Source organism: Triticum urartu, chromosome 6 (assembly GCF_003073215.2).
Source record: "Triticum urartu cultivar G1812 chromosome 6, Tu2.1, whole genome shotgun sequence".
In the NCBI taxonomy this organism is placed as follows: Eukaryota; Viridiplantae; Streptophyta; class Magnoliopsida; order Poales; family Poaceae; genus Triticum; species Triticum urartu.
In genome coordinates this window covers 7,172,910-7,181,286 of record NC_053027.1, presented here as the reverse complement: position 1 = coordinate 7,181,286, position 8,377 = coordinate 7,172,910, and positions in this window count along the sequence as shown.

Genomic DNA, 8,377 nt, shown 5'->3' with positions numbered 1-8,377 from the left:
GTTAAACAGTACATAAATATGACGTATGAGCATGTGCGGCGAACTGCTCACTATGTATATATTTTGGCTGTTCAGCATTGAGAAGATGACACTGATCCAAAATGAGTATAACAATTTAGCATCATTTGTTCAGACGATGCCGAAATATTGTGAGCATAGAAATAAGACAAATATGACATATAGTACACTAAATGACGCCTTGAATTTCATAAAAGTCTGTTGGCCAAGTAATCAACAATGAAATTCTAAAATCAACCAAGAATTCTACCCTGCACTCAAATCTTCAGTTGACCAAATGATATATATCAAGATGAGAATAATGTACCATCATGCAAAAAAAAGATGGAACCAATATGCTACAGGAAGTTACTGAAACAACAAAGCAAACATGAATTATATCACCTAGAGTGGTCATCAACAGTGGAAGTAGCTTTTCCTTCAGCGCACTTGGTAATATAGCAGACAATCTAGACACTCCATGATTAGTTTCCAAATCCATAATTTCAATGAGAGAAAACAAGAATGGAAGCTACAAAATGTATCCATATCTACCTATGGGCAGGCTCACGGGTACTGCAGATTGTGTTAAAAAATCATACTCTCTCCCTGTATTAATTAGTATGTTACTATAAGCAAAATAGGCAGCGGCAGTGCCTCAATAAGAATAATTATGACATTCAAAAATAATAAGAAGAATCATTATACAGGACACAATGGCATACATGGCAGCATGAAAATCACGGCTCACAAGATTCAGAGATATACATACCAACAAAAGGACAAAGAAAAGCTGAAGAACCACACCTGCATTAGTGCATCGTCCCGAGCACGACACAGATAGACAAACACCCTTGAGGTCGGGGCAGAGCGAGAATCCTACCAGGCCAGAGGCGTGCTCCAAATCAGGGACGCATGCGTGCATACTGACACCTCCACAAGCTTGTCTGTGCAACCGCAGCTTCATTCGCTCTCGCAACTGCTCAGGTTGACGCAGCTGCGCAGCCGCTGCTCATTCCCCTCGCCGCTGCTCAGGTTGTTGTGGCCTTTCCTCTTTACCTTCGCTCCTCAACTTGTGCACCGCATTTGCCACATGGTCTGGCCGCCCCCGCCAACCCGGGATCGTTCCAACGCAATATTTCTGTCGGTATTCTGAAAATCTGCAGAAGAGGTTGTGAAACATCATCAGCCATCAGGAGTGTACCCTGCATACAGAAGACCAAGATTGGTACGTGCATATAAAACAGAAAAAATTATGGATACATTTGAACATACAGAAGACCAATCTAATTTTCTTGTAACAAAAAAAATTATGTGTATCTTATATAAGAAGAAAATCTACACAAACAGAACAGGGAAAGAATGGAAGTTTTGTAGGCAAAATTGTATTTGTCCTTATACTGGCAGGAACAAGCAGAACTGTCTCAAACTACGACATGCAGGGTACACTAGTAGAAAACATGGCTTTGGTCCAGGCCGGGTCAGCCCATTAGTCCCGGTTCAGTCCAGAACCGGGACCAATGGGGGCATTGGACCCGGTTCGTGAGCCCAGGGGGGCGGCCGGGCCACGTGGGCCATTGGTCTCGGTTCATCTGGACCTTCTGGTCCCGGTTGGTGGGACGAACCGGGACCAATGGGCCTCGCTCCTGGCCCACCACCATTGGTCCCAGTTGGTGGCTTGAACCGGGACCGAAGGCTCCCCTTTAGTCCCGGTTCATGCCACCAACCGGGACCAATGAGGTGCCTATATATACCCCCTTGCGTAAGAGCAGAGCACACTGCTCTGTTTTTTTCTGGCCGAGGGGGAGAGGGCTTGGTGGTGCTCTAGCTCACCTCCTATGCACACAAGGTGTTCGATGGAATGCCCGAGCCACACTACTTAAGCTTTCTCCTCTCCAAGCTCGACCTCCAAGCTCCATTTTCCACAATATTTGTCTAGGTTTAGCGGTCCGTCACGCCCCGTCCCCGTCTTCACCGCCGTCGATCACCCGCGCCGAGCTCATCGCCGGCACCACCGTGGTGAGCCTCTTGTTCTTATCTTCTTTCTGAAAGGAAAAATATTCTTACTTGTATGTTTACATAGATACTTGTATTATTTTCTTACTTTTATTATTGCATCTTATATAGTGCGATGGTTTTGGTATCCGCCCCCGTCGGCCCTCGTCCTGTCTATGATTCGGATGTGGTATATATATTATCTTTATAACTATTGGTTCATTTATTGTTTATGAAAATTATGCCGACCAACGTGACATAGATTTTATTTATGTAGGATGTATGTGAATCGGAAATGCCAACCGACCCTATTGTCGAGAGGTTAAATTTAGTTGAAGAAGAAAACAATTTGTTGAAGGAAAAAATAAAAAAATTGAGGAGGAGAAGATGATATTGGAGTTGCATGTTGCGGATGTCGTCGATGATCACAAGATAAAGATGGGTGCAATGCGCTTGAAGATTAGAAAGATTAGAAAATATGCCATTCATACCGAGGCTTGGTATCATTATGCCGTTGGATCAATTGTTACCTTGGTTGCGACTATGATCGCATTTGTTTTCGCATTGAAATGTTTTACATAGTTTCAATGTATGGTTTAATTAATTAGATGCTCTGGAGAGCTATATGTTGTTAGATGAGAACTATGTATGCACTTTGGTTTTAATGTGATGATGAACTTCTATTAATTTGGACACTTAATTATATATAATGCACGCAGATGAACCGATAATGGATGTACGGTGACAGACACACCTGCGAGTACATTAAGGGCGTGCATGAGTTTCTCGATGCGGCTGAGGCAAACAAGCAGAATGGTTTTATGTGTTGTCCATGCACTGAATGTGGGAATATGAGGTCTTACTCTAACCGGAAAATCCTTCACTCCCACCTGCTTTACAAGGGTTTCATGCCACACTATAATGTTTGGACGAGGCACGGAGAAATAGGGGTTATGATGGAAGACGGCGAAGAAGAAGAGTACGATGGCAACTATGTGCCCCCTGAATACGGTGATGCTGCAACGGGGGGAGCTGGTGAAGATCAAGAGGAACCAGATGATGTGCCCAATGATGCTGCAATGGGTGAAGCTGCTGAAGATCAAGAGGAACCTCACGATGTGCCCGATGATGATGATCTCTGCCGGGTCATTGTCGATGCAAGGACGCAATGCGAAAGTCAAAAGGAGAAGCTGAAGTTCGATCGCATGTTAGAGGATCACAAAAAAGGGTTGTATCCCAATTGCGAAGATGGCAACACAAAGCTCGGTACCGTACTGGAATTGCTGCAGTGGAAGGCAGAGAATGCTGTGGCTGACAAAGGATTTGAGAAGCTACTGAAAATATTGAAGAAGAAGCTTCCAAAGGATAACGAATTGCCCGACAGTATATACACAGCAAAGAAGGTCGTATGCCCTCTAGGATTGGAGGTGGAGAAGATACATGCATGCCCTAATGACTGCATCCTCTACCGCGGTGCATACAAGGATCTGAACGCATGCCCAGTATGCGGTGCATTGCGGTATAAGATCAGAAGAGATGACCCTGGTGATGTTGACAGCGAGCCACCAGGAAGAGGGTTCCTGCGAAGGTGATGTGGTATGCTCCTATAATACCACGGTTGAAACATCTGTTCATAAACGAAGAGCATGCCAAGTTGATGCGATGGCACAGTGAGAACCGAAAGAAAGATGGGAAGTTGAGAGCACCCGCTGACGGGTCGCAGTGGAGAAAAATCGAGAGAAAAACTGAGATGAGTTTGCAAAGGACCCAAGGAATGTATGGTTTGCTTTAAGCGCGGATGGCATTAATCCTTTCGGGGAGCAGAGCAGCAATCACAGCACCTGGCCCGTGACTCTATGTATGTATAACCTTGCTCCTTGGATGTGCATGAAGCGGAAGTTCATTATGATGTCAGTTCTCATCCAAGGCCCTAAGCAACCTGGCAACGACATTGATGTGTACCTAAGGCCATTAGTTGAAGAACTTTTACAGCTGTGGAATGGAAACGGTGTACGTACGTGGGATGAGCACAGACAGGAGGAATTTAACCTTAAGGCGTTGCTGTTCGTGACCATCAACGATTGGCCCGCTCTGAGTAACCTTTCAGGACAGACAAACAAAGGATACCACGCATGCACATACTGTTTAGATGACACTGAAAGTATATACCTGGACAAATGCAGAAAGAATGTGTACCTGGGCCATCGTCGATTTCTTCCGACCAACCATCAATGTCGAAAGAAAGGCAAGCATTTCAAAGGCGAGGCAGATCACCGGAAGAAGCTCGCCATGCGTACCGGTGATCACGTACTTGCTATGGTCAATGATTTACACGTAATCTTTGGAAAGGGTCCCGGTGGACTAGCTGTTCCGAATGACGCTGAGGGACACGCACCCATGTGGAAGAAGAAATCTATATTTTGGGACCTACCCTACTGGAAAGACCTAGAGGTCCGCTCTTCAATCGACGTGATGCACGTGACGAAGAACCTTTGCGTGAACCTGCTAGGCTTCTTGGGCATGTATGGGAAGACAAAAGATACACCTGAGGCACGGGAGGACCTGCAACGTTTGCACGAAAAAGACGGCATGCCTCCGAAGCAGTATAAAGGTCCTGCCAGCTACGCTCTTACGAAAGAAGAGAAAGAAATCTTTTTTGAATGCCTGCTTAGTATGAAGGTCACGACTGGCTTCTCGTCGAATATAAAGGGAATAATAAATATGCTAGAGAAAAAGTTTCAGAACCTAAAGTCTCATGACTGCCACGTGATTATGACGCAACTGCTTCCGGTTGCATTGAGGGGGCTTCTATCGGAAAACGTCCGATTAGCCATTGTGAAGCTATGTGCATTCCTCAATGCAATCTCTCAGAAGGTGATCGATGCAAAAATCATACCAAGGCTAAGGAGTGATGTGGCGCAATGTCTTGTCAGTTTCGAGCTGGTGTTCCCACCATCCTTCTTCAATATCATGACGCACGTCCTAGTTCATCTAGTCGACGAGATTGTCATCCTGGGGCCCGTATTTCTACACAATATGTTCCCCTTTGAGAGGTTCATGGGAGTCCTAAAGAAATATGTCCGTAACCGCGCTAGGCCAGAAGGAAGCATCTCCATGGGCCATCAAACAAAGGATGTTATCGGGTTTTGTGTTGACTTCATTCCTGGCCTTAACAAGATAAGTCTCCCTAAATCGCGGTATGAGGGGACACTGACTGGAAAAGGCACTCTTGGGAGAGACTCAATAATATGCAGGGACGGATATTCTTGGTCTCAAGCACACTACACAGTTCTACAGAACTCTACCTTGGTGACCCCGTATGTCGATGAACACAAGAACAGTCTGCGCTCCAAACACCCGGAGTAGTGCAACGACTGGATTACATGTGAACACATCAGGACTTTCAACAGTTGGTTGGAAACACGTCTTAGAGGTGACAACACTGTTTGTGATGAGTTGTACTTGTTGTCCAGGGGACCATCTTTGACTGTATTGACTTACAAAGGAAACGAGATAAGTGGGAATACATTTTACACGATCGCCCAAGATCAAAAGAGCACCAACCAAAACAGCGGTGTCCGCTTTGATGCAGCAACCGAGAGCGGAAAGGACACATATTATGGTTACATAGTGGACATATGGGAACTTGACTACGGACCTGATTTTAAGGTCCCTTTGTTTAAGTGCAAATGGGTGAATCTGTCAGGCAGCGGGGTACAGGTAGACCCACAGTACGAAATGACAACAGTGGATCTAAAAAATCTTGGGTACACTGACGAACCGTTCGTCCTAGCCAATGATGTGGCACAGGTTATCTATGTGAAGGACATGTCTACCAAACCGAGAAAAAGAAAAGATAAGGAAGTGAATACATCATACGATGAGCCAAAGCGCCACATAGTTCTTTCAGGAAAAAGGGACATCCTGGGAGTGGACGGCAAGACAGACATGTTTGAAGATTTTGAAAAGTTTCATGAAATTCCTCCCTTTAATGTCAAGGCTGACCCAAACATCCTGATAAACGATGAAGATTATCCATGGTTACGGCGCAATAAGCAAATGACACAAGCGAAGAAAAAGTGAAGACTTTCTCCCGTAACTATTATGATGATACCATGCCAACTTTGTAACACACGAACATGCTACCATTGTCCGTTTTGTACATGCACATGCTATGTGGGTGAAATTATGATACCATGCCAACTTTCAACTTTTTCAGAGTTCATTTGAAATGCTTTAATGTCTTATGGTTAGGCCCTCGTAATACCATTATTCAAATTTTAACTATTCAAATTTGAAAACTAATGGCACTAACAGATAGTTTATATTTTTTTCTAAAATAGATGGCACTAACAAAAAGTTTATAATTTTTCTAAAACTCATGGCACTAACAGAAAGTTTATAATTTTGCTCCTCGCCCCTGGCCCATGACCATTAGTCCCGGTTTGTGCCACAAACCGGGACTAAAGGGTTGGTCCTCGTTGCGGGCAGAGTTTAGTCCCACCTCGCCAACCGAAAGGGGCTCACACCGGTTTATAAGCCCTTCCCTCTCTGCCTTGTTGAGCTCCTCTCAAAGTGAAAATAGATGCCCTAATAGAGAAAAGTTTAACCTAAATTCATAGTGAATTTCTCTGAAATTCATAGAAATTTACTATGAATTTAGGTTGAATTTTCTCTATAAGCGCATCTATTCTCATTTTTTTAGTAAGTTAATCACAAACTTGTGATTCACACAAATTTCAAAGAATTCAAATTTTAACTATTCAAATTTGAAAACTAATGGCACTAACAGAAAGTTTATAATTTTTCTAAAACTAATGGCACTAAAAGAAAGTTTATAATTTTGCTAACCTAAAAGCAAACAGAATTAAAAATTAAAGAAAAAACAAAAGAAAATAAATAATGCATAAAACAAATCAAAAAACGGGAAAAGAAACTATCTTTATAGTAAAGTTAATCACAAAATAAAATAAATAAAGCAACAAAGAAAACAAAAAAACTTAAAAAGTGTTTTCAAATTTGAAAAATAATGGCACTAACAGAAAGTTTATAATTTTTCTAAAACTAAAAGCAAAAAGAATAAAAAAAATAAAGCAAAAAACAAAAGAAAATAAATAATGCAGAAAACAAAACAAAAAAACTGGAAAAAAATAGCAACAATAAGTATTTTGTTGTAAGTAGAAACAAAACAAAATAAATAAAGCAACAAAGAAAACAAAAAAACAAAAAAAGTGTTTTCAAATTTGAAAACTAATGGCATTAACAAAAAGTTTATAATTTTTCTAAAACTAAAAGCATAAAGAATTAAAAAATAAAGCAAAAAACAAAATAAGATAAAATAAATAAAGCAACAAAAAAACAAAAAAAATGCCACCTACTGGGCCCCCACAGCCTGAATACGACTAGAAACCCATCCAAGGGCCAGGATCCAGGCCCGCAGGAGGCCCGGTAGGCCCACAGGCATAGCAGTGACAATTAGGCCCGTAAGCCTGCAATGGAGAGAAGCTCGAGAGGGGTGCGGCAGTGGGGCTTATAAACCACTGCGCACCCCTCTCAACTAGCGAGGTGGGACTAAACTTTCGACGCCGCAGCAGCACAAGGCCTTTGGTCTTGGTTGGTAGCACCAACCGGGACTAAAGGGGCATAGACCGCTTCCCGCCCTTTGGGCTGCTGAAAATTGGCATTTGGTCCCGGTTGGTGGCACCAACCGGGACTAAAGGAGGGCATTGGTCCCGGTTGGTGCCACAAACCGGGACCAATACTCTGTGTGTATAAGTAGGACTTAGGAAAATTTGACGAACGCATCGCCAGTTGCCCCCCGGCCCGCCCGACGACGCCGAGCTCATCGATGCCGCAAGGCTGCCCAGATCGACGCCGTCCGCCGTCCCCGAGCCCACACGCCCCTGCCCTCGCCCCCAAGCGCGACTTCACCGTCCGCCGTCCCCGAGACTTCCTCGTCGCCGACGCCACCTCGCTGTGAGCGCCACCTGTTCCCTGCTCCTCCCCTTGTACTGGCCGCCGTCGCCGCCGCCCCTGCCATTCGCGCGCTGCCGCCCTGCGCCGCTCCTGCCCTGCGCGGCCGCCGCGCGCCGCCCCTGCCCTTCGCTGCCGCTGCACGCCGCCCCTCCGCGCGCCTCCCCTGCCCTGCCGTGCCGCCGCCCCTGCGCGCCCTTCATTTTTATTAGTTTTTGTTCATATATATATAATGTATATGTGTATGTATGTGGCTATGTGTATGTATATGTTCAAAATGTATAAAAAATTGTTCAGAGCATGTTTTTGTTCATATATGTATTTTTTTGTTCATATGGGTATTAATCTTTTTCCATATATGTAATTTTTCTGGTTCATAGAAAGAAGAGGAAGAAAGAAGAAAATTTTGTTC